This window comes from Pongo abelii, chromosome 16 (assembly GCF_028885655.2).
Source record: "Pongo abelii isolate AG06213 chromosome 16, NHGRI_mPonAbe1-v2.0_pri, whole genome shotgun sequence".
Taxonomy (NCBI): domain Eukaryota; kingdom Metazoa; phylum Chordata; class Mammalia; order Primates; family Hominidae; genus Pongo; species Pongo abelii.
Window position 1 is genome coordinate 29,738,659 of NC_072001.2, and position 12,016 is coordinate 29,750,674.

General features: G+C 39.2%; 1 long non-coding RNA gene across 1 annotated transcript in view; it reads right to left on the bottom strand.

Moving 5' to 3' along the window:
• Positions 1-12,016, bottom strand: part of LOC134760254 (uncharacterized) — a 157,625-nt gene that overhangs the window by 91,027 nt on the left and 54,582 nt on the right. Inside the window, exon 16 of the long non-coding RNA XR_010137433.1 lies at positions 8,507-8,668. This is a non-coding gene — a long non-coding RNA (uncharacterized LOC134760254). The remainder of the gene's footprint in view (positions 1-8,506; positions 8,669-12,016) is intronic.

A 12,016-nucleotide genomic window follows, 5' to 3' on the forward strand; every position in this document is an offset into this window, starting at 1 on the left:
CTAAATATAAAGACAAATAAAAGTAAATGAATGGAACAAAATCGACGATGCAAACTCTAATCAAAGTAAACAAGAGGAGCTATATGAATTACAGGCAGAGCAGACTTCAAAGCAAGAAAAGTTATCAGGAATAAAGAAGGGCATTACATAGAGATGAAGAGCCATTCTTCCAAGAAGATGTCATAATTCTTAAAGCCTATGAGCCTGATAACAGATCGTAAACTATGAGACAGAAATCAACAGAACCACAAGGAAAAAGATGAATTCAGTATTATAGTTGGAAACATTAACACCCTATATCAGATACGGACAGATCCAGCAGGCAGTAATTCAGGAGGGAAAAGCTGAACTCAAGAGCACCAACAAGTAACTGGGCATAACTGACACCTACAGTCTCCTTCCCTCAACTACTGCAGATGACACATTCTTCTTAAGCTCACATGGAATATTCAGCAAAATGTGCCACATTCCGGGACAAAAAATACCCTAACAATTTTTAAAAAGTAAATCATACAATGTCAGCTCTAAGACCACAGTGGAATTAAAATAGAAATCAAAGGATGACTGGAATGATAACTGGAATATCCCAAAATGCACTGAGATTAAACAACACGCTTCCATACAATATATGGGTCAAAGAAGATATCTCCAGGGAAATTTTTTTAAATTAACTAAATGAAAATAAAAACACAATTTATCAAAGTTTGTAGGATGAAACGAAAGCAGAATATACAGGCAAATAAATACCATTGAACACACACATAGGAAAGGATGAAAAGACCAAAAATCTGTCATCTGTGTTGCCACCTTTGGAACCTAGAAAAAGAAGAATATATGAAATCTAAAGTCAGTAAAAGAAAAGCGATTACGTTGTTAACAGAGTAAAACAAAAGAAAAGTTAAAGCAACTGGAATTTTCAAACACATACTATCTTAACAGTTCTCAGAACACAGAGGCATCCAAAATTAACAGGGCAAACAAAGCACCCCCGACACCCCTTATGGGCATGTAGCCATGACCCCCTCAGAAATGGGAACCCCGCGCTTCAGAAATGATCAGTCTCAGGCTACATGAGGCCTGGCAGTATCATTTCCTCCGAAGTCATGCTGTACATTTTAGAAAAGCTAAATAATAAATTTTTAGTGTCCTCACCATAAAGTATTAGCTGGTGAGTTGATGTACATGTTAATTAGCTTGATTGAATCTTCCCCAATGAATACAAAAATCAAAATATCACACTGTTATCCATAAATATACGCAATGTGTCAACTAAAAATAAAAGTTTTGGTGAATTCTTTATCTATGAATAATTCACAAATAGGAAACGTAGGTAAATAACAATTGTTACATCCATAATATAAAAGGGCATATGTGACAGAAAGAAAGCTTTTTAAATGTACGTTACGGTCTCGGAAACACTGAGAAATCCTGAGGTTTGAAGAACAAACAGGGACGACAACACAGGCAGGCACCGCCGCAGGAACAAGCGCGCTTTCGCGGAGAAGCAACTTGGAAAGCGCAACGCTGACCCCGCAGACATCCGCCCTTAGTTCCCCTGTACATCTCACCGCCCTCTGCCCCGTCAGCCTCGCCCTCCCATCGCCGCCCTCCACCCTCCTCCCTCACTCCCTGTCAGCCTCGCCCTCCACCCGCGGCCCTCACGCCCCACGTGGGCCTGGCTCCCGCCCCCAACCCCAGCCAGCGCAGCAGCCTTGGGTCCCCTCACTGCGCAGCTGCGACCCCCGCGCCCGCACTTCCCTTCAGGCTGCTCCCAGCCTCACCTGTGTGGGCGCCAGGTGGAGAGGAGCCCTTAGATCTGAGTTTTCTCGTCCATGGATCCCACCTACACCTGCAAAAGGACTGAGGGGGCAGAAACCTGCACTGGCTGGGAAGTGAGGTTCTGAGCGATGGAGAAAAGGCGGTGAACAAGGGCTGCCCCATGAGCCCTGCAGTCAGGCAGCCCAGGGTCCTCTTTGCTCTTCTCCACCCTCGTTTCTCCCAGACCCACGCCCCCCTGGCCTAGCCCAGGAGCCTCCCCGGGGGACAGGGCCCACTCACTCCTCAACGTCCTTCCCATAGGCTGAGCTCATGGGCTGGGGTAACATCTCAGGGAACCAAACCCAGACATTGGAATCCCTCCCCACAGAGCTCAGTCCTCAGGGAGCGGCCCTCCCTGCCTCCCCTGCCCAGTCCCTCTGTGGTCTGCCCTTCCTGCTCCTGAGTCCTCACCAATTACTCATCCCAGCGGTCCTTCCAATCCACCGCCCTCTTCTCATGGCCTGGCCTGTGCGGGGCACACATGTTTTCCTCCTGGCTTTCCCTCCAGTCTCCTGGACCCACTGCGCCTCACTCTCCAGCATCTCCTCCAATGTTCCTCCTCCTGGAGGCTTCCCTTGTCCATCCCATCCCAGGCCTGAAACCTGTCCTCTCAGTTCCCAAGGGCAGCTCTTCCACCTTATAGTTTAATTTTTGTCAACTTTTCTGAAACCCTATTGGACAGAAGCATCACAGAACATGGCAACTTTGTCTGTGGTGTCTCTGAGCCCCACACATGTCCTGGACAAAAAGCAACTCTGAAAATTCTCTGGTAATCTATAAAAGTATAAATCACTTTTAAAAGATTATTATCTGATAAAAGAAAATAAATTGAAGTTCCCACTTCTTTTCTACAAACGATAATCGGAAAACATTTGCTGTGTGGAGTTGTATGCACAAATTTTCGGAGTGGCTTTTTTTTTTTTTAACTGAAGAAGCCATTTTGGTATTTACTCATCAAAGAGTAAGAGAAGAATACACACCTATATTATGAGCCATAAGGATAAGGAAATGTGTTGCAGACGTTTACAAATACTATGTAGAAGGAATCAGAGATTCAAGCCAGTATCTACAAATTTCAGGTAAAAGAAAAACAATATGCCGAAGTTTATTCGTGCATATTAACAAAATAACTGGTTTTTGTGTGCTGGAAGGGAGTCTTGATGTTCCATCTATTCAAATTAATGCTTTTGAACCTTGCAAATTAGAAGAAACTAAGCCACATACAATACCCTTTTTAAGTATGTGTCTAGCAAATTTTGTCTTGTGGTTCCTAGCAAACTTTCTGCACCTCTTCAACTAGAAGTATTTCTGAGGAAATTTGTGGAAAACAGTTATAGAGAATGGGTGATATTTCCATTAATTTAATAAACAGTGACAAAATATAAAAATAAAGATATTTTGAAAAATGGTTATGAATAATTAAACAAAATAAAAGGCATTAATACGCAATACAAAAATTTAAATTTGGTCATACATGATGGTTATATGATGATAAAAAAGTACGTTTACACGGAAAGTGTCAAAGTCCTTTGCACACCAAAACAAACACTGTTTCATTTGTTCAAAACAAATACTGTGTCATTTGTTTTCAGACAGCAAACAGAATGATTCTTTGACACACTCAATCTTTCCAAGAAATAACCGAATTCCCCAACCAACACCAGAATCAGAGCAAGAAAATGTTGGTGTTTCCCATGAAGACACCACAGAGACAGGCTCAACTCTCCTGCATCTACTCAGGCACTGTCTTGGATAGGCGTGGTCTGGAGGAGATAAACCTTGTCTAGTGAGTTGTCTGTGTCTGTGCAGGAAGCACCCAGGGATGTTTGTTTTGTAAAAATACAAAAGTATACATTTGGTTGTAGATGATGGCTATGTGACCAAGAAAAGAGTGTTTTCTTTGTGATTAATACACAAGTGTGAAACACATTTGTACACAAAACCAAAAACCAAGATTTAACATTACAGTGCCAGGACGGAAGGATAAATGTGCCATTGGTCAGAAAGAAGAATGATTATGTAACAAATTTATGCTCAAACAAAATAACTGAATTCCCCACCCCACCCAACAGGGAGCTCCTCCCCTTGTGCATGCAGACCCCACAGAGAGGTTCTGAGCTCAGAGGCTCCCTCCTGGTCCTGCCTTTGATGTGCATCGTCTGGAGGAGGAGACCCATGTCCACAGCATCATCTACAGCAAGGCAGTAGGCAGCCGGGGCTGCATCTCCAGGTTTTCCCACCACTTGCTGTTGTTGAAGGTATGAAATACATAAACTGAAGAGTGGTGTTCACAGATCTTATAAGATTAACTAAGACATTACAGACAAAAGAGACAACGATGATATTCTGAAACTCTAAAGCCACTGATTGATTCAAAGTCCAGCTGAGAGTATTGGTGTAGGTGAAAGGCATGGAGATTTTTAATCTTCTTTCACTTCATTAAGAGAATGGTCACAAAATTATCGTATTAAATGAAGTCTGTTAGCAACTAAGAAAGTGTTGCATTTGCACAGAGACAGAGGAAGAAACCAATGAAAAAAGAAAACAGCATAAATACAGACGTGTATATATGAACATATCATTTGTAAGTCAATAAATGGGGACAGATCAATTATTCTCAAATTATTCAAAAAACTGAATATTCACAAGGGAATTAAAATCTGACCTTTAACTTCATTTTACACACAAAATCAGGTAGGTCACAGATGTGTATATATATATATATATATATATATATATATATATATATATATATATATACACACATACATATTTAGTACAGTATGTAGAACACATAAGAAAATATCTCTGGGACTATGTGGTAGGGTAAGATACCTGAAACTAGACCTAGGAAGCACTAATTATATAAGAAAATATTCTACATATTCTACATAGTTGACTTGAGCAAGGACTTTGGAGACAGACTGAATCAAACTCAAAGCACTTTTAATCCTTTCATATAGTGCTTAGTGTCAGATTCGGAACTGGCCCATGGCAGTGGTAACAGTGCCCACCTCTTGAGATGTCAGGTGGGTTTGTATAAAATAATATATAAAGTATGTAGTATAATATCACGTCTATACATATCATTAAGACTAATTTTTATAATAAATTGTGAGATTTATCTTTTAGATTTATATATCAGAATGAAATAATAAAACCACTAATAAATAATGGAGCAAATATTTCTAATAAGTTTTATAATTATTTTAAAAACTTTCCTCTACTAACACGTTTATATTTGCCTTGTATCATTCTTGTGATTACATGAGACAGAACATATATGCAAAATACATTTACAAAGGTATTCCTAACACTTCATTCAGAACAAACTCTCTGAATCACTTTCAACTCATCTTGTCCATGATTTTCCCCACAATATCATCATCTGTGCTAATCACAAGCATCGATAGTGCTGCATTTCTCATGGGACTCCTATGCTACTCTGTGTAAGTTTATCTTTCCAGTCTCCTGACACCCTTCTGTAAGTTTTGATGCTTGATGTAATTACTCAAAGATGTCTTTGGGGAGGTTTAGACCAAGTTCATGTGTGTGTGCCCAAGAACAACCACATCATGACTGCTTTCTGGCAATAATGTTATAACCCTTTCAAACAGAAGGAGCATCTCTCTTTAAAAGATGTTAAAATGTTTACCAAAGAATTGTTTACACTCTTTTTCTGTGTGACTGTCTACTTCTCAGTGTTAAACATTGGTGGCTGAGGCAGGAGAATCGCTTGAATCCCTGGGGCGGAGGTTGCAGTGAGCTGAGATTGCGCCACTTCACTCCAGCCTGGGTGAAACAGTGAACTCCGTCTCAAAAAAGAAAAAAAAAAAAAAAAAAATCATGATGGCTAATCTGCTATATTTTAGTCTGTTATTAAGTAAACATTCTTGTATATATTTTCACATTAATTTACCAACTCTATTTACATTCTACTTAGTTGTTAGAAATTTTAGACTTATTAGTGAAGTGCTGTAATTGTTTTATAAACTATGGTTCAAGAAATCTATTGATGAGGAAGTTATAAATTGTAGAGAGACGCTTGAAATTTTTCCTGAAGTGTTAGTTTTCTAAAGACTAAGGAAAATCTATATTTTAAAAAAAATGTGTCCTAAAGTTAGAAATATAAGCAATGATCCCTGCAAGCTATATTACAAATTCAATTCTTTAATCATAACATTCTTTATCTCTGTTTTTCTTCATTCTCATTCACCCTTTTAATCACACAAATGGTGATAATACATAGTCACTGTAGAAGCAGATGCACTGTGATCCTCATAAAATGCTTTGTTCTGCCCCCTTGCTACTCTGGCAAACTCTACTTTTGGACACTTGGATATTGAAATTAGTTTTCCTGTTTCCTTGGGAAAATATTAAGTGAAGAAGAAACTCATACAATTCATAATTTAGGACTTTGACTGAAATTTCACCTACAGTTTTAGACTCCAGGAAGGTTGAATTACATGAACATGAAGTAATGATGTTAAATATATGAGCCATTCATCCATTGAACTACAACTCCTAATCAGGCTAGAGTGTGGAGACAGCATGTTGGAGCGTTTGTCTTATATTGTGGTCTAACACTGGGGTTTGTTTGCAATGACATCTTTTTTTAGAATTGTGGTGGCCTGTGTGAATTTAGTCGCTTAGTATATTGTGGGAAATCATGCCTTCCATGCTATTAAAGCACTTGTTTGGGCACTCAGTGCTCAGCACTCTGTTCTTTGAGTCCATGACAAACAATATGGCAGTAGAGTTTTGTGTATATTGCCTGTTTTCCTTTAAACTTGAGAACTCACAGCTCAATTATTGTGACCACCATGTGGTAGTCCTCATAACTCATGTCCAGGTCTAACTGTGGCTCATATCTGTCACTCTGGCCATTTTTGGGTCATTTATTGGTGGGCAGAATATTCACAGTATGCATCATAATAGATCAAAAAGTATGCATTAAAATAAAGACAAACAGAAGATCTGTCATTTAAGTATTGTACTATAGTATCTTCAGTTAAGATTTTAAAAAATGGAATAAACCTCCTTTGAGATGTCAAATTTAAAAGAGGAGTCGTGTCATAAAGAGTAAAGTACACGGAACTTGGAAGACTTGGAAGGTTTCTTAAAGTATAGATGCTCAAATAACAGCACCTAAATCACTTCTATGCTGATATCAGAAGTGAAAAATGTGGTCCAGGTCAGTCATATCTCTCGCTCTAGGTCTCCAGGCTGCAAGATCTTATTTTCTCATGTAAGCTATCAATGTGCTATAGAGAATATGCCCCATGTTTATGGACCATCATAAAGGCAATAGTCTTGGCTTTGTCTATGTCTGTGTGAGGGCAGCATGCAGACTCACGGCTTGGTAGGCTGTGTAGGCATGGTTCTTTGGCACAACCCTGGTGCTAACACCACAGAGTGCTGTGAACTATGAACAGGGACCTATGTGGGGGAGAGCTGGACAGTTCTTCCCGCTGTGAGATTCCTTGTTTAGCAAGAACATGTGCAGAGTCACCATTTAGTCTGGGTTCATCTCTTAGATCACTGCATGGTGGGGGGAGATCTGTTACATACTGTTTTTTCTTGTATCTACTGAGCTTTCTCCAGCCATACACAGCATATGCTGAATCACTTACATGACTTCACCTGCCAAAAACCAGTTGTCTACAGATTCATATTGAGGTCTTAGTAAGCAAGCATTGTCATCAACCACCATATTTAGAAGCATTGTTTGTGTGCCCTACTCACCTTCTGCCATGATGACATTTATTCTGTGGTCTTTGACCTTGGAAATGGACAATATAATTCCAAGATGTGAAGAGCAACAGAATATATGGTCCCAAATAATTCATGATGAGAGAAATAGAAATTATCACAGTGATCTGATAATCAGTTGAAGAATAAATCCCTGTGCCAAGGGAAATAAAACACTCTCCTGATTGTAGAAATACAATTTGTGTTCCCTGTCACTGACATTTTGCAATATCGGCTTCTAATGTCCAGCAGTCATTTTTTCCAGAAAGGCTTTAGTGGAATTAGGTGAACAAACTGCCAGACTATGTCTGAAAATGGGGCGTCCTGGGATATATGAGGAACAGGCACCTCTCTCTGAAGGAGTGGTTATTGACACTTAAAATGTTCCTGGATAATTAGTAGCATGATTTCAAAGGCAAAAATGGATGAGAGTCCCCGGAACTAACTATGTTTAACTGAAGCAGGTGCACCTGGGTTCGGAATGGTGGACAGATTAGGAAAGCTCTGGTGCTTTTCTTTCCCTACTTGCCCACCCCATCTCCTGAAACCAAGCTAATGTGCTTGTGTCTTTTTGTTGGTTTTTGTTTTGCACCAAAATATTATTTTAAAATTATTTTGAAATCATATTTGACTTACAGAAGGAGGTATATATAGTGCAGAGAGTTTCATATACCTTTCACCTTAAAGGAATGTTAACACATTATATAACCATAGACTATTCATGAAAACTGAGAAATTGACAGTGTTATAAAACCATCAATGGAACTACAGACTTTCTTCATAGTTTTCTTCAGGTTTCCAATAATGTCACTTTTCTATTACACTATCTAATCTAGGATACCACATTACATTCAATGCCAGGTGTGTTACTTAGCTATTGTTGTATAACAAATTCCCACACAGCTTAGTGGCTGAAAAGCACATACACATTACTCACAGTTTCTCTTGGTCAGGAATCTAGATGGAGAAGATGGCCAAGGCTGAAGTCTCCCCTGAAGGTTCAGCTGGGGAAGGATCCTCCCCAGGCTCACATGACTGTTGTTAGGATTTAAATTCCGGTTACATGTTAAGATGACTTCACTAGGAAATTATTTCATACCTTTAAAGAATTAATACAAATTCATTATGAATTCTCTGAAAACATTAAACAACAGCAATGACAGCAGTGGAGAGATCACTTCCCAATGCACACTATGAGGTACTTTATCCTCATACCAAAATTAGACTAAAACATTTCAAGAAAGGAAAATTAAGACCAATATGCCTTATGAATAAAGACGCAAAAATCCTTAAGGAAATAATAGCAAAACAAATCAGCAACATGCAAAAAGTATCATACATTATGGCTAAGGGTATTTCCTCAGGAATGCAAATTTTGTTCAACATACAATTCATGCACTGTATTAATGAAATAAAGCAGAGAACGTACACGATCATCTCAAAGACACAGAATAAGCACTTGACAAATCAAAAACACATTCCTGATAAAGATATGCAGCAAATTAGAACTGTAAAGAAACTGTCGTCACTTTAAAGCATCCAAAAACAGAAAAACCCTCATATGATATAAAAGTTTTCTGAAAGGCTCAATACTTTCTCCAAGATTAGAAATAAGACAAGGAATTTCATTCTGGCCACATTTTTTCCCCACATTATGCTAGAGGATGTAGCAAGGACAATTAGTCTAGAAAAATGAATATAAGACATCTAGTATAAAAGAAAGTAAAACTCTCTTGGCAATTGACATGATTTGTGTATAGAACATCAAAATGACTCTAATAAAATAGAATGCAAATTAAATATAAGCTCAATACAGCTCCAGTACAGAAGGTCAGTATATAGAAATATGTACTTCTATATACTAGAAATTAACAAACTAAACAAAAAACTCATAAATCCATGCTATTTAAACTAGCATCAAAAAGGAAAAATAGGTAAGAATAAATTCAACAAAATATGCATATGACATATATATTGAAAACTGTAAGATACATTAAATGTAATTAATAAAATTGTATAAAAACAAAAATATTGAATGATCATTGATTAAAAGGCTTGATATTATTAAGTTGACAATACTTTTTATATGGCTCTATAGATTTAATGCAATTTCTATGAAAATTCCAGGTGACCTTTTTTCAATAACTTGTCAAACAGATTTTAAATTGTATATATAATGCAATAGAGAAGAGTTAAAATAATTTTGAAAAGAAAACAGAATTTGTAAAATACTCATACTTTCTCATTTTAAAACTAAAACAAAGCAATACTAATTAATATGTGTGGTGTAGGCATACAGATAAATAGAATAAAATCGAATATTAAAAAGTTAACCTTTACATTTACGGTCAAATAATTTTAAAAGTGCTCCAAGTAAATTCAATATGGAAAAGTATTTTTTTCATCAACGGATTCTGTGACAAGTCGACATCATCAACATCAACAGGCAAGTTAAACTCCTCCCTCACAGTATATGCATAAATAGTTCAAATTAGTCACTGATATGGTTTGGACTTGTGTCCCTGCCCAAATTTCATGCCACAGCGTAATCCCCAATGTTATAGGAGGGACCTGGTGGGAGGTGATTAGATAATGGGGGAAGATTTCCCCTTGCTGTTCTCATGACAGTAAGTGAATTTTCATGAGATATGGTTATTTAAGTGTGTAGGACCTCACCCTTCTTTCTCTTCTTCCTTCTCAGGCCATAAAAGATGTGCCTGCTTTCCCTTCTCCTTCTGCCATGATTGTAAGTTTCCTGAGGCCTCCCCAGCCATGTTTCCTCTACAGCCTGCAGAACTATGAGGCAATTAAACCTCTTTGCTTTATAAATTACCCAGTTTCAGGTAGTTCTTTATAGCAACGCAAGAACAGGCTAATACAGAAAATAGCTACCGGGAGTGGGGCATTGCTATAAAGATACTTGAAAACGTGGAAGTTACTTTGAAACCAGGTAATGAGCAGAGGTTGGAACAGTCTGGAGGGGTCAGAAAAAGATAGGAATATGAGGAGAAGTTTGGAACTTTCCAGAAACTGGTTAAATTGTTGTGACCACAATGCTGATAGTGACATAGGCTATGAAGTCCAGGCTGAGGTGGTCTCAGATGGAGATGAGGAACTTATTGGGAACTAGAGTAAGGGTCACTCTTGTTATGTTAGCACAGAGACTGGTGGCATTGTGCCCCTGCTCTAGGGATCAGTGGAACTTTGAATTTGAGACTGATGATTTAGGGTATCTTGTGGAAGAAACTGCTAAGCAGCAAAGCATTCAAGATGCGGCCTGGCTGCTTCTAACAGTGTATTGTCATAGTGTGAGCAAAGTGATTCTATGAAACTAAAACTTATATTTAAAAAACAGGCAGAGCATAAAAGTTTAGAAGATTTGCATTCCAGTCATTTTGTAAAAAAGAAAAACCTGCCCAGGTGATGTGACTCATGCCTGTAATCCCAGCACTTTGGGAAGCTGAGGTGGGTGGATCACACGGTCAGGAGTTCAAGACCAGCATGGCCAATATGGTGAAACCTCGTCTCTACTAAAAATAGAAAAATTAGCTGGTTGTGGTGGCACATGCCTGCAGTCCCAGCTATTCAGGAGGCTGAGGCAGAAGAATTACTTAAACCCAGGAGGTGGAGGTTGCAGTGAGCTGAAATCGCACCACTGCACCCAAGCCTGGGCAACAGAGTGAGACTCTGTCTCAAAAAAAAAAAAAAAAAAAAAGAAAAACAAAAAAAGAAGAATCCATTTTCTGGGGAGGAATTCAAGCCAGCTGCAGAAATTCGCATAAAAGGAGCCAAATTAGCTGGGCGTGGTGGTTCACACCTGTAATCCCAGCACTTTGGGAGGCTGAGATGGGTGGATCACCAGGTCAGGAGATTGAGACCAACCTGGTTAACATGGTGAAACTCCGTCTCTACTAAAAAATACAAAAAATTAGCCTGGCATGGTGTCGGTTGCCTGTAGTCCCAGCTGCTCGGGAGGCTGAGGCAGGAGAATGGTGTGAACCTGGGAGGCTGGAGCTTGCAGTGAGCTGAGATCATGCCACTGCACTCCAGCCTGGGCAAGAGAGCGGGACTACGTCTCAAAAAAAAACAGGAAACGAATTTTAATAGCCAAGACAATAAGGAAAATGCCTCAAAGCCACTTCAGAAACCTTCCCATCACACCCTACCATCATAGGCACAAAAGCCTAGGAGAAAATAATGGTTTCAAGGACCAAGCCGAAGGCCTCGGTGCCCTGTGCAACCTTGGGCCACTGCTCCCTGTGCCCCAGCTGCTCCAGCTCCAGCTCCGACTAAGAGGTCCCCAGATACGTATCAGGCCACTGCTCCAGGAGGTGCAAGCCATAATCCTTCGCAGTTTCCATGTGGTTTTAATCCTGAAGGTACACAGAGGGAAAGAGTTGAGGCTTGGGAGCCTCTGCCTAGGTTTTAGAGAATGTATGGAAATGCC